Source organism: Ursus maritimus, unplaced genomic scaffold (genome assembly GCF_017311325.1).
Source record: "Ursus maritimus isolate PB19 unplaced genomic scaffold, ASM1731132v1 scaffold_6, whole genome shotgun sequence".
NCBI classification, from domain to species: Eukaryota; Metazoa; Chordata; class Mammalia; order Carnivora; family Ursidae; genus Ursus; species Ursus maritimus.
In genome coordinates, this window is record NW_024426774.1 from 2,469,224 (window position 1) to 2,483,498 (window position 14,275).

Sequence of the window (14,275 nt, forward strand, 5' to 3'; positions counted from 1 at the left end):
CTTGCCGGCTATGAGGCCTCAGACCCATACCTTGACCTCCCTGAGCCTCCTCAGACACAGTCAGTGTACCTCCCAGAAGGAGATGGGGATCAGGGATAGCACACGTGACTATTCAGTTCAGCACAGGTACCTAGGAGTGTGACAAAGGGGGGCTATCATCACTGCCTACAACACCCCCACCCCACCGTCGCATTGATTCCTGCGAGCCCACTGGCCTTCCCGACCACCTGCCGCATCTGGGGATTCAAGTGTGAGCCAGGGGGAGAGGCTGGCCGTGTAGAGAGGGCTGTCTTGCTGTCTTCCCAGTCCCAGCTTCCATGAGACTATTCTGGGTCCAATTCAGAATGCCTGGCTCCTGGCTCAATGGGCTTTGTCCCAAAGATGTAATTTCTATTTTGATTCCATGTGACATTTAATGAAATGACTTTCAGACACCACGCAGCATTCCGAGTTATGAAAGCACAGCTTCTAGATCGCCAACACGACACCATCACGGGCCCCTCGGTTGCTTCAGGGGCTGCTCCACGTCTCCTGAAAGGGGTACACTGAGCCCGGGGATTCAAGGCGCTGCGCACAGCCTGGGGGGCCTAAGCGCACCCCGATGGAAGCCTCCCAGTCTGCCCCAGGCCGGGCACAGCCACCCTCGCAGCTTCCTGGCCGGACAGAGACAGCAGCAGTCTCTGCCCGGGCTTCCTCCCTCCAATCCAGTGCTGTTCAAATTGTTCAAAAACATTCAGAGAGATAGGAAATCAACGCAGAGGATTGCAAACAGCATTTTTAGAAAAACAAATGGAACAGAACAGAATAGAAAATGCTGGAATGCATTGCCCATGGCTGGAGTGACTGGTCCTGGCACCCTAGGAGGGTGCACACAGGTCTCTGTAAAATGAAAGACTTGACAGAACGCAGCTCTAATCCACTCCTTCCGACCTCTCGGAAACGCACATCTGATCTGCTTACTCCTCCCATAAAATGCACTGCGGGCTCAGGGACAGAGTTCAGATCCCTCAGTGTGACACTGAAAGCCCCCAAGACCTGGTCCCTGTCCACCCTCACTCCCCCCACACACACCCAGGAGACAGCAGGGCCAGCCGAGCCCCCTCAGTGCACAGCTGACCAAGAGGACCGGACAGCCTGACTGAGTGAGCTGAGCATGATGTCACAGGGGCCGTCTCCTAGGTGATCCCACGCCACCTGCTGACCTCCTCTGGGCCAGGATGACTTCCTAGATTCTATAGAAGCAAAGGTATAAATATTTCTGGAAGCCTTCTGTTCAAGAGGAAGTAGAAGCCCTACAATTTCTCAACAACTTGGCTATTAAAAATAGGAATTCCACCTACGCGCTGGGACAGTTTGTCAGGGATCACTGAAGGGCCAGAGTCATGAGGTCACTCACATGTTTGGGGCCCAGGAAGCCACCCGGGCTCAAAAGCTAAACACCCCAAGAAGGCAGGCAGCTGTGCGCAGCTGTAGCCACAGCCCCAAGGCCCCCAAATCTCTAGAACCACAGGGGGGCCAAATGGTACACTGCCAGCAGCCCCATAAAACTCATTTCCCACCACACCACATAAACATCTGGACAAGCACCAGTCCCAGAGAAAATTGAAAAAGAAATAAATTGTGCATTAGCAAGAAGATGTGAGACCTCATCTCTGACCTTGGGAGCACCCAAGGAGATGCGTGGGGCGCTGGCTGCCTTCTCTGGCTTCTCTGAGTCCTCGGAAGAGAGCGCAGCACAACCCAGAGCCAGGGACACGGGCGGAAGGAAGAGCCAGTGTGCCCTGAGGATTCCACCTTCGGTTCAGGTTCCGGGCCTGGAAGCTTTGAGGCTCAGGGTGACGGGACAGTCTCCAGAAGGTCCTTGGAAGGAGGGGCAGCGGCAGGATGGACAAAATGGTCAGTTAGCATCCGCAGCCACTCCCAGGATAGCCAGACGGGGAGAGGAGGAGCTGGGAGTGAGCCTCATGGACCAACCACCCCCTCAGGGGCCAGAGGTTCCCAAGCATCAACTCTTTTTTAAAAAATTTTATTTATTTGATACAGTGGAGGGGGGGAGCACAAGCAGGAGGAGGGGCAGAGGGAGAGGGAGGAGCAGACTTCCCGCTGAGCAGGGAGCCCAACGCAGGGCTTGATCCCAGAACCCTGGGGATCATGACCTGAGCCAAAGACAGACGCTTAACCGGCTGAGCCCCCCAGGTGCCCCAGGTATTATCCCCACTGTCCTGACCCTCCTGCTACAGATAACAGCTTCCCCTGGGGTTATTCACTTGTCCCACATTCACTCATTCATTCAGTAAACATTTATGAAGAGAATCCAGAGTGCTGTGCCCGTGTCAGGGGCTGGCTGTAGATCCTGTGGGGACAGTAGACCCCATCCCTGGCCTCAGGGGGCTCACAACCTGGGGGGTGGAGGTGGGTCAGCAAAGTGGCAGACCGGTCCAATTCTCAGAGCAGGTTCCGCTGCGGGCCACGGGAGCACGGAGAGCACCCCCAACCCAGCCCACTACGTGTGGCGGGGCAGGTAAAGTGGCCTCCAGGTTGTGCAAGTGCAGAAGGTGGACAGGCAGCAAGGTCCAGGCAAGGGCAGGGAGCCGCAGGAGCCGTGTGTCTATAGCCCCGAGGCTCAGGGAGGGTCCGGGCATGATCGGCAAGGCAAAGCCAGTGGGGCGCCTGGGCTGGGGCAGATGAGGGCTTCACCTTGAGGAGCAGGGGGGCCCCCCGAGGGCTGTAGCCACACAGGGGCACCACCTGATCTGCTTTCTGAAAGATCATTCTGGGCGCTGTGTGGATAAGGGACTAGAGGAAGACAGAGTGGGAGTGGGCAGCCTGACCAGGAGTGTGGCCGTAACCAGGCGAGGTGGTCCTGGGGATCTGCAGTGGGCAGGGGCTGCCCTGGAGCGCCATCTGGGAGCGTCTCAGCAGGTGGCACTGGGGGTGAGGGGTGGGGGGGTGAGGGAGAAGGGACGGTGCGAGGCTCCCCCTCCTGACCACACGTGGAATAGCAGAGCCCACACCTGGATCTCTGACCTAGCTCCTAGAGGCCGGGGTGCCATTCGCCCAGCAGACGACCAGCATACTTGGGGTGCAGTTTGGGGCAGGGTCGGGGGGGTGCCCAAGTTGAGATGTCTAGCTGAATGTTTGCTCTGGAACTCAAAACGTAAATGGAGGAGAGTTGCAAATCCACAGATAGGTGTGAAGAGGCCCCAGGTGAAAACCCTGCAGGAGCAGAGGAGGGGGGAGCGGGGCACGGCAGAGGGCGAAGACTGGGAAGGAGCTGCTGGAGGGGTAGCTCCGGGGACCTCAGTGAGAACTGAAGGGGGGCCATGGCCACAAGAGTGCGGCACGACGGACATAAAGGTTCAGAATGACTCTGGAAGCAGCCTGCCCCCGCTGCCCAGCCTCATACCAGTTCCTCCCCTTAACTGGCTGTGTGACCTTGAACAAGCGCTCAACCTCTCTGTGCCTTTGGTCCCCCAACTGTAAAGGGATATTGTTAGGGGTGAATGAGTCAGTGTACAAAAAGGCCTTAGAAGAGCACATGGCGAGCACTACATAAATGCTGGGGGAAAGCAAAGGTCTCAGGCTCTCAGGGACGCAGGGTAGTGGTGAGACGGGGAGGAAGCCACATGGCGGGAACTAGGGACGGGGGGACATGGGTATGTGGTCATAGCTGCAGAGACGGAACAGGATGGGGAAAGGGTGTCACCTCCCAAGGATGCAACACAGGAAGGATAGAGAAGCCCAGATGTGGGGTCTGGGAAACCCTCCAAGGGGTCCCATCCCTGCCTGGTATGCTGGCAGTGCTGGCCGACTAATTATGAACGCCGACCATATCAACCCTTCTCCCTCGTCCTCTCCCCCAGAGAAAACCACTCAGGCCCAAACTGAGCTCATCCTTCCAGGACCCTTGGAGCCTCTGACTCTCTCCCACACAGGCAACCCCTGATCCGATCCTGCCAGCTGTCTTTCCAACCTAGGCAGAACTTGGCCTGCTTGCCACCTCCACTCCCGCCCCTCAACACCCCTGCAAGTCTCCATCACCTCTCACCTGGACAGCTGTGGCAGCCTCCGAGCAAGGCTCCTGCTTCCACTGGTACATGTCAACTGATACCTGACCTACACACACAAGCGTGTGCCTTTGAAAGGGTAAGGCTGATCCCAAATGTCCCATGCTTCTCATTCCACTTAGAATGAAATCCCTACCTGGGCCTACAAGGCCCCACAAGACCCACTATGCACACACAGCTCCCCCCCTTCACTCTGCTCTCACCACACAAAAACAAAAACATCCCTGCCGCAGGGCCTTTGCACTTGCAATGCCAATGCCTAAAACAAGCTTTCCTCTGCTAACCATGTGGTTTGTCCCCCACTTCCTCCTCCAGTTCCTCAGAGCTCTTCCTCTACTACCCACATGAAAGAGCATGAGCCCTTTGCCCGCCGCCTCCTCCCTACTTCCATTTCCTTCCCCTGACTTACCACACATCAGTTAGTTGGCTGGTTTCCTATGTCCCCCACCAGTGCACAATCTCCATGAGGGCCTGGGCTTCATCTGCTTTGTGCTTCATTGTCTCCCTGGCACCTGAGCAGAGCCGACACATAGTAGGGCTCTCAGTAAACACGTATAAATTAATGGCCTCTCAACCCCACGCCTCACCCCTCCTCCCAACTGTTTTCTGTTTTGTGTGTGCTACTGTTCCTGGCCCTGGAAGAACAGTACCCCCACCCACCTGTCCCCTCTTTCCTTCCCAACAAGAACAGGTAGGGGTTTCTTCCTCTGCTCTCTACGCCCTCCCCCCCGGACCTAATCACACCCTCCTCTATGTGATCTTGGGACACAGGACCCTTAATTGCATGCTGTCTTGACTCCAAGACCAGAGGGGCACTAGGCTCCCTCCGTTCAGACACAAGCACGTACCATCTATACTCCAAGAGCTGAGGTCTCTGTGGCATAACCAGGAATGCAAAAGGAGAAGATGGGTCCTGCCCACAGGGGTGGACAGCCTCCCTGGGGAGGCCACAGGAATAGAAGGGACGTCAGCCCAGCACAGCCTTACACCTGAGGTCCTGGCTCGGCCACCTGCGGACTTCACCCCTGGGCCCAGGAGAATGTCTCATAAGGAACGGAGCGGGACTTAGCTGGGTCCGCTGGGCTCCAAAGCCCGGGGTTTTCTGAACCGAAAGGGGCTTCAGAACTGGCCCCCTGGCCGGCCGTTTTGCACGTCTGGGGGGGGAACATCTGGCTCCCGGTGCCCGGTGAGCTCCCCAGCCTCCTAAGCGCCGTCCAGAGGCGACTGCAGAGGGCTGGGCGGGCGCAGGAATCACCAGCACAGCGCGGCGAGGCGCCGTGACGTCGGCGTGATTCCGCCTGCACGCCGCGGGGCACTTCCGGGGGCACCTCCAGGGCTGGCCCAATCCTCCAGACACCCGCCGTCTTCCCGGGGAGCCAGCCGCTGCCTGAGTTGCCACAACCGCTCTTCAATATTTATTACAGGAAAATTAAAACAGCAAAACAGAACAGAAAGAAAAACTGCTGTCACTTCCACCTCCCTGAGACAACTGTTTTCATTTCTGCATTTGCAATCCCGCCTGTCTTTATCCATATGTACACACATTTTTATGTCGTTGTAACCACGGTTCACGTAGAATTTATGTTCTGCTATTTTCATTTACGGGTATTCTGTGAGCGGCTCTCCATGTGGCGACATGACCTCCATTTATTTACCATTTATAACAGCGGGTGAGCACCCCGTTGTAGATATAGAGGACATAATTCGCACACCCATTCCCCTTCTGCTCAGTATTCAGATTATTTCCAGCCCTAACTCTAAGGGGAGACGGAAAGCTGAGGCCTGTCCTAAAGATTTCAAAATGAATGGGACGATGCAGCCATTCAGCGAGCACTGGTGGAGAACCTTCCACCTGCAGGGGACCCAGAGACAGCAAGTCACAGTGCCTCGCATGCACACTCCACACACGGGCACAAATACAAACCCACGGACAGCCAGTGGTCCACTCACCACCTGTCCGTGCCCCCGCACCCAGCTCCTAGCCCTTCCGTGGCTCCGCATGGCTGCCAGGTCAAGCAGAGGCTCTTCAGCATGGCGCCCTAGGTCCTGCCCAATCACCCTTCACAATCACCACCAGGTGACTCCTGCACCACTGGCCCCCATCCCCAGATACAGGGTGCCCTCTCTTGCCTCAGGGCTGTGCAAACCCAAGTCACCCTTCTTCCCCCATGTCTGACTCACCCTCCAAGGTGCCATTTGGCATCCCCTGGTCTGTGAACCTTTTCCTGCCTCCCCAGGGCCTGGTGTCCTCATCTGTACCCCACAGGACCCAGGCTGACCGTCTCAGCCCTTGGTGCCCTGCACCAGGGGTGTAAATGTGTAACAACCAGCTCTCCAGAAAGGGACCTGAATTGTAGCACTTACTAATTCCCATGGTGTAAATACTCCCACCAAAGCTGATTCCCAGCTACCAAATGCTCAGCAATACACCATTCTCTAGTTATGCCTACCATATGTTCCATAGTTATTTCTACCGTATAGACAGCCTCAGAGCACAGATGATAGTAACGTGTGGTGAGACAAGGTTTGAGTAGTTCCCATATTTCTCTTGAATATAATTTATTTAATTTTAGGCTTACATAATTTACTTTTTAATAATGGCTGTATTTAACAACCAGCTCAGTGTTATGAGCTGAACTGTGTCCCCCTAAAATTCATATGCTGAAGTCCCAACCCCCAATACCTCAGAATGTGACTGGTTTTGGAGGTAAGGTATTTAAGCAGGTAATTGAAGCGAAATAAAGTCATAAGGGTGGGCCCTGATCCTATCTGCCCAGTGGCCTTGCAAGAGATTAGGACAGAAAGACAGAGGGGCGACCCTGTGAGGACGCAGGAGGAGACCGCCATCTACAAGCCAAGGAGAGAGGCCTCAGGAGAAACCAACCCTGACCACACCTTGATCTCAGACTTCCAGCCTCCAGAGCCGTAAGGAAATAAATTTCTGTTGTTCAAGCCGCCCAGCCTGTGGTAGCAGTCCTAGCAAGCTCATATGCTCCCAAAATTCCTAAAAATTTAGTCATTTGCTCTCCTTGTGCTTCCTGGCTCCTGCCCATTATTGACCATCTACTACTTTCCCTTTTCCAGGCTTGACTGTGGACCCTCAACAGCAAGGTCACGTCTCGGGCGCCTGGGTGACTCGGTTGGTTAAGCGGCTGCCTGGCTCAGGTCATGATCTCAGGGTCCTGGGATAGAGTCCGGTGTCGGGCTCCCTGCTCAGCGGGGAGTCTGCTTCTCCCTCTGCCTCTGCCCCTCCCAACTGCTCTCATGCTCACTGGTGCGCTCTCTCTCTCAAAAAGAATAAAAATTAAAATCTTTAACAAAAAAAGAAAAAAAGAGGCAGGTCACATCTCACTCAGAAGTCACCAAACGCTTTCTGGAAAGGTCCAAATAGAAAATATTTCAGCTCTACCTAAATACGGCCAGTCACCACATTCCCACTCCACCATGGCAGCATCAAAGCAGCCGGGACGGTACATACGCCAGTGTGCCCGTGTCCCTGGGGAAACCACCCATGAGTGCTGAAGTGTGGGTTCATGTCGTTTAAACTATTCTGCTGGTGTATCTTTAAAAATCCTTAGCTCAGAGTCCGTATGAAAACAGGCGGTGGACCAGATGTGGCTCCTGGGCCTAGTTCCGTAAGCCCCAGCCTTCCATCTGTGCCCTCCAGCCCTGGCCCCCCAGCAGAGGGCCAGGCACAGGAGGAAGAGAGAGGCTAAGTTCATGTTTGATGATCTGGGGATGAAGAAACGAAGGTCAGCTGGCCAGCTCACAGGCTCTCCAATTCAGCTGGCAAAGACCACTTCCAGGCAATCTCATGAATCTTTCTTTAATGCGGATTTTCTAATATGCAAGGGAAAAAAGAACTTTCTGAAACATAAATCAAATCTCTCCCTGCAAGATAGACCCATCACCTCTTTGTTGCCTCTAACATTCTAAATGATCTCTCAGAAATAAAAATCAAGTACTTCTTCCATTAATAACTTCTATTTATTGAGTATACGGAGACAGAACTTCTGACCAGTGGTTGCCAGGGGCTGGGAGGTGGATGAGGAATGGGGAGGGACTGCTGGTGGGTGCATGGTCTCTTTTTGAAGGTAGGAAAGTGTTCTAAAGTTATTATGGTGGTGGTCACACAACTCTGTGAGCATAGAAAAGCCAATGAAATGTGCACTCTGAATGGGTGAATTGGATGTTCTGTAATTCTATCTCAACAAAGCTGTTTAAAAAAATACCCCAGGCATTAGTCACCTGATTCTTGCAATGACAATTTTTTTTAAGATTTTATTTTTTTCAGTAATCTCTACACCCAACATGGGGCTTGAACCCACAAGCCCAAGATCACGTGTGGCAGACTCCACAGACTAAGCCAGCCAGTGCCCCTCACGGTGGCAATTTCTAAAGCCGGCCTTTTTGCCGCTGTACCCCCCGCACCAACAGAAACAGGCCCACTGCGGTGTGGAAATCCAGCTCAGCAACTGAAACTCAGATGAGCCCAAGCGAGGCCAGACCAGCCCCAGTCAGGCACCTGTTTGCACACCTTCCAAAGCAAACATATCCTGGGCCCCTGCAGGGGAGGCTGTCCCCCCAAGTGGAGGGGAGGCACCATGCAAGACCTCACACAGGCAGCTAGTCCCCAAGCTCTTTCTGGAAACAGCTGGAACCTTCCTGTTTCCCATCTTCAAGTTCAGTTATTGCTTCCCACCTCGTTGCTAAGCCTGAGAGTCCAATCAGCTGTGTGACGCATGACCCCTCCTCAGCCTTCGTAGGGCAGTGCTGGCTCCACAGCCCCACGACCTCATCTGGGTCTCAGGCAGAAGCGGGTTGGGAGTGGCTCCCTGGGTCCAAAGCCCAGGCCAGAGAGGACAGGGGAGACTCCTGCCCAGACAGGCCACCTGGCCACGGTGACAGTGGCGAGGCAGAGCAGCACAAGGGGGGCGAGGACACAATCCCCACTAAGCAGAAACAGTTTCCTCGGGACAGGGGCGGAGGCCTAGGGCGCCTGTTCTCTCATAAAGGTCTGTGGGTAATAACAAAAACGTGGCCACGCGGCCGGGACACCTGAGCTCCAGTCCCGGTTGGCCACTGTGTTTCTACCTGTGGTCCTCAGCAAGGCCCACGGCCCCCGGAGCCTCTTGGACACGTTTGTGAAATGGGGCTTGTCCGCCACGTGCCCCCACCCAGGGTGGTGGTGGGTCCAGTGAATTCAGGGCTGTGGGTTCTGTTCGGGTATGACTTGATTGCATGCGGCACACACACATCCTGACTATATTAGGACTTTATTGGCTTACTTAAGAGTGGAATTCAGGCATGGCTGGAATCAGAAAATGAACACGGTCACAAAGACCCCATCTTCTCTGAAGACCCGCAGATCAGCTCTCCTGTCCTGGGTGTGGGCTCCTCGCTCGACAGGCCTGCCTTTCTGGCTGCAAGGTAGCTGGAGCAGCCCATCCCCTCTGTACCCGAAACTCCAAAGCCAGGGGTAAAAACAGCCTCCCCCTCCCCTTCAGGCTGGGAGGAACAGAGCCCTCATTGCCTGGAGTTTGGAACAGCAGGGGCTGTGGCCAGGGGGCTTTTGACAGGGCAAAAGAGGTCAGGCGGTGGCCTCTGAAGGAAAAACAAGGCTTTCCAAGGCCCTATCAACTCCCGAAGCATCTAGTCAATGCCAGGAGAGACAACAGCTCCCCTCCCACCACCTCCACCCAATTCAGAGTGCAGAATAAAAGGCCTTCTCTGGGGCGCCTGGGGGGGCTCATCGGTTAAGCATCCAACTCTTGGTTTTGGCTCAGGTCATGATCTCAGGGTCGCGAGACTGAGCCCTATTTCAGGCTCCGTGCTCTGCTTGAAGATTCTCTCCTTCTGCCCCTCCTCTCACTCTCACACACCCTCTCTCTAATAAATAAATAAACCTTTAAAGAAAAAAAAAACCTTCTCTGGGTCACAGGCAGCCTTGGTCCTGGTCCTGTAAACTCAGGTCAGGCCGCACCCCGCAAGGCTCAGCCCGCCCCAAACTGGCCTGACATCCCCACTCAGCAAGTCTTGCCACCAGCCACCATCCAGGCCCCAACCCCTTGCCTTGTTCATCCCATTAGTGTGGCCAAATGGTGTCAGCCGCAACGTTCATGTTGCACCTGCCCAGCTCACGCTGGGCCCCAGAACCCCACGCCGGTGGTCCTGCCTGGACACAGGACCAGGCACCTTATGTCTGGTAGGAACACGAAGGAGGCAGTCGATGAATGCTGGGCTCCAGGTATGAGCTTCCAACCAACTGCATATAGATTCAGAGGACTCTCTGAATTTGGCATAAAAGCAAACACAGGGACAATGCAAAGCACTAGGGAGGATAAAAAACAGACAGTGACTTAAAGAGGATTAGATTAGAACCACAAGACATTCCCCCTTTGGCCACCATCAGACCCTGGGAGGCAAGATAAGGCAATGCCCAAAGACCCTGCAGACAGAGAAGCCATGTGGTCAAGTGCAAAGTTACACCTGCTTCTCCCCAGATCATCCCTCACATCTGAACTTCTATTTCCAGTAAGCCTTTTTGCCTTAAAGTCTTTTTTTCTTATAACACAGTGGAGCCCGGGGCTTTCCCCATCCTTCCCACCCCTTTCTATTATGTGTGTAACTTTCAGAAACAGCTTCTAGTTAGTTCTTTTCATCCAGTCTTGAGCTTATGTGATCTTAACTGGTTAGTCTACCTGCATTTATTGGGCTTATTGATCTTATCAGGCTTTCCATTTACCACTCTCTGCTTTTTCTCATCTTTTCTGCCTGTTAGACCCATCACCCGTTCAATACCCTTTCTCTGCCACTGCTTTGAAAGTGACACCCTCTGGGGTGTTCTTGTCGGCAGGACTGCAGACGTCACATATTGGTGAACTCACTAGCCTGCTCTTTTTACAGCACAAGGACCTGCCCCTACGGTCTCCCTGGCTATGTTGTCCAATATTCTGGGTCTGCTTAATTTTATCAGTGCTTAGATTCACTACAGGCTGACCAATTTCTTTGCTCACTATCCTCCTTTCTTTTGGTTCCATTTTCTCCATAAAGTGTATTTTTTAGCCATTGTTTGGAAAAGGGGGTATGACTGAACCTTGTATGAAGTCTCTCTTGCTTCTGAATAAGTTTAATTATTCTCTCAGCATCTCAAGATTTGCTTCCATAACCTTTTGGCTTTGACTGTAATGCTGTTGAAAATTTCTGCCTAATAATTACGTCTTTATAGATCTACCATTCCTGTAAACTTGAATGACCTTTGTCCATATGCTCTGCTGATTCACTACAAATGAGTCTAGGTATGGATTTATTTTCATTTATCGGACTTGGGATTCCTTGCACTTTCTGATTGAGTCGCTCCTAGAACATCACCAGTCATTATCTCTTTAAACATTAGCTATATCCGGTCCCTCACGGGAAGACTTCCTCTAAAAATAACAATGCACCCCCTTCCATCCTCCGCGTCTCTCTCCCATCTACTTCGGGATAATTCCGTCAGGTCCCTTCCCATCACCAATTCACCCTCAGCTGTGTCTCCTCTTACTAAGCATCTTTTTTTTTTTTTTTAACTTCCAAAACCTCTAATTCCAGTTTCGTTATATTCCTAGATATTGTAGTTTTTTTAAAAATCTGCCCATTTCTTTAGAATACTCTGTTCTTAGGGTTTTCATTTTTTTTCCTTCTGATCCCATTATATCTATCATAACTGGAAGTTCTTGGATTTTTAAAAAAATCTTTAGAGAGTGTGTGAGGGGGAGGGGCAGAAGAAGAGAATCCCAAGCAGACTCCCCATGAAGCCGGATGAGAGGCTTGACCTCAGGACCCCAGGAGATCATGACCAGAGCTGAAATCAAGAGTCGGACGCTTAACCGACTGAGCCACCCAGGGGCCCCAGTTCTTGGACTTTCATACCCATTATTCCTACAATCACGTGGTTTCCTCTGGTGTTTCAAAATTTGCAAAGGTGAACACCATCTGTGAGAATCACATGCACCCAGATTGGGGTTACGTATGTTCCCAGACCACAAACTTGAGAAGCGCAGGCCTAGAGTTTTGATTTTTGGAGTCCAGAAAGATGAACAAGGTTACCCTCCCTGCCCTGCCAGTGGGATTATTTCCTAGCCCCATTTCACTGGGGGTCCTGGCTGGATAGCAGGTTCTGGTTCTAGCCCCTCCCCTAGTGCAGGTCAATCCCTCCCCTCCAGATCCAAGGGGTTATTTGGTCCCTCACCCCCCAGTTTCTCAAAGAGATGAGTAACAACCCCCAGGGCTGCAATGAGCCCAAGCTTTCCCAGTCCCTGTCTTTGTTCCCAGCATCTGAAAATTCCCCTTTCTTAGGAAATCAATACCCACTTAACTTTTGTGATCACTAGCAGGTGTTTGAAGCTGGGAGGGTGTTCAGGTCACCTCAGTCTGCTCCCTTGCTGGAACCACTCCTGTCCTTAGAGCCAGGCCAAGGGGACTGTGGTCCCCGAACCTTATATCCACAGTGGGTTCAGCCACTCCCATCAGAAAACATTCTGATGTGAGAATCCCCTCCCAGGAATGACAGGGGCCATCACTGATCACACGCTTTCTCAAGAACCCAGAGCACACCAGGAGGCTAGCCTCCTCTACAGAAGTGAGGGGTGTCGGGGGGTGGTGTGCTACCAGCCTTCTCTGGGTTGGAACAGCCCAAGCCATACAATCCCGTTCCCTCAAAGCCACAGCCACTCCCTGGGGAGCTGGAACCGTACTGCTATGCAGAGTTAAACCACCATCAGCATCTCCAGACCCACAATGGCAGAGCTCTTCATCCTCAGTAGCACACATCAACAGCCAGTCAGCTCCCCAGCACGATGGCCTTAACAAATACCCATCCAGTTCCAGCTGTGCAAGGAGCCCGCGCTCAGGTCAGATCACAGGCAAGCAGACAATTCTGACTCCGTGACCCAACCCCACTAAGCTGATGCACGTCCTCTAAGGGAAGTCTGGGAAGTGTGTTCTAGATCGGGCAGCTGGCATAGGTGGACGGCAGGTGAAACAGGACTGCAGGAAGCTGTTCGGAGTTGATCCTGAGAGCATGGCTGCCCGGAACACCCCCACTGGGTCTGCCACCAACCTCACGTTACAAATCAAATGACATTCAGAGTGCCCTTGGGGTATAAAGGCCAAGATCTCTGCCAGGTTCCTCTAAGACACAGAACACACCTGCTCCCAAGACATTACCCACCCCAAACTACTCAGCTCCAATCAATTTCCTCATTCACCAGGGCCTGATCCTTGGAGGCCTCATGCTGGCGGGCGATGCGGACGTGATGTGCCTTCCACGTGAGCCTTTACAGGAAGCGCAGGGAGGGAACCTGGATGAGACCCCCATCCCCCTCCAGGGAGAAACAAGTCACCCCCTGGAACACACACCTCTCCTACATGCTCCCGTCCACCTCAAGCTCTCTGCCGCTCCTTCCCTGCCCTGGCTCGCTAACAGATTGACTCACGCATCGGCTTCCTCCTTGAGGACAACGTAAGCTGCACAGGGAGGGCTAGGCCCCCAGCCTCACCTCCAACACCCCAGAACGGTGCCTGCGGGCAGCTGTTGTCACACAGATACCTGCACATGGAGAGTGGTGGGATATACGAGGTCAGGATTTCAAAAAGGCTTTAGGAAGGCGGGCCGGGAAAGGCCATTTACAGACAGAGGGGTCAATCCAAGCCCATAAAAGAAGTCCACGCAGCCCAATCTGAAGAGGAAGAACAAAGCTGGGAAGGCCTTTAGCCCCATCCGGTCCCACCCCATTGTTTAACAGCTGGGAAAACGGAGGCCGAGCAGTGGGTCACCCAGGGGTGTTGGGAAGTTAAACCCCCTCAATCCTGGCTTACAAACTCCAGGAGCAGCGTAGGGCACGCTTTTGACTGTCACCTCTCAGACACACCTGCCTCCTACAGACCTTGTGCCAGGACAGGCATTAGGGAAGGCCCCTCCCACAAACGGATGAAAAACAAATGAACACATAAGCCTTCATGAAAAATACTTCCATTTTTTCTTCCTAAACTGAAATGCAAGTTAATTTGTCAAGGAAGGGACAAGAGAACAGTTCATTTAACCCCGTGCAGCATTCAATTTTGAGACTTTGAAACGCTGGACTAAAATCTGCTTCCTTTTCAACAGATCAGGAAATGGAATCAGAGTTGGCAGAAAAGAATCCTTCCGTTACACACTAACGGGGAGG

The 14,275-nt window shown here is 53.1% G+C and overlaps 1 long non-coding RNA gene across 1 annotated transcript; it reads right to left on the reverse strand.

The window, feature by feature from the left end:
- Window positions 1-827: 827 nt before the first annotated feature.
- LOC121101063 lies at window positions 828-5,307 on the reverse strand. The gene is made up of 3 exons (XR_005833034.1): window positions 4,916-5,307; window positions 4,477-4,579; window positions 828-1,860 (listed from the first exon to the last, which is right to left on the reverse strand). It is a non-coding gene; the product is annotated as an uncharacterized LOC121101063 (long non-coding RNA).
- Between the last annotated feature and the right edge of the window lie 8,968 nt (window positions 5,308-14,275).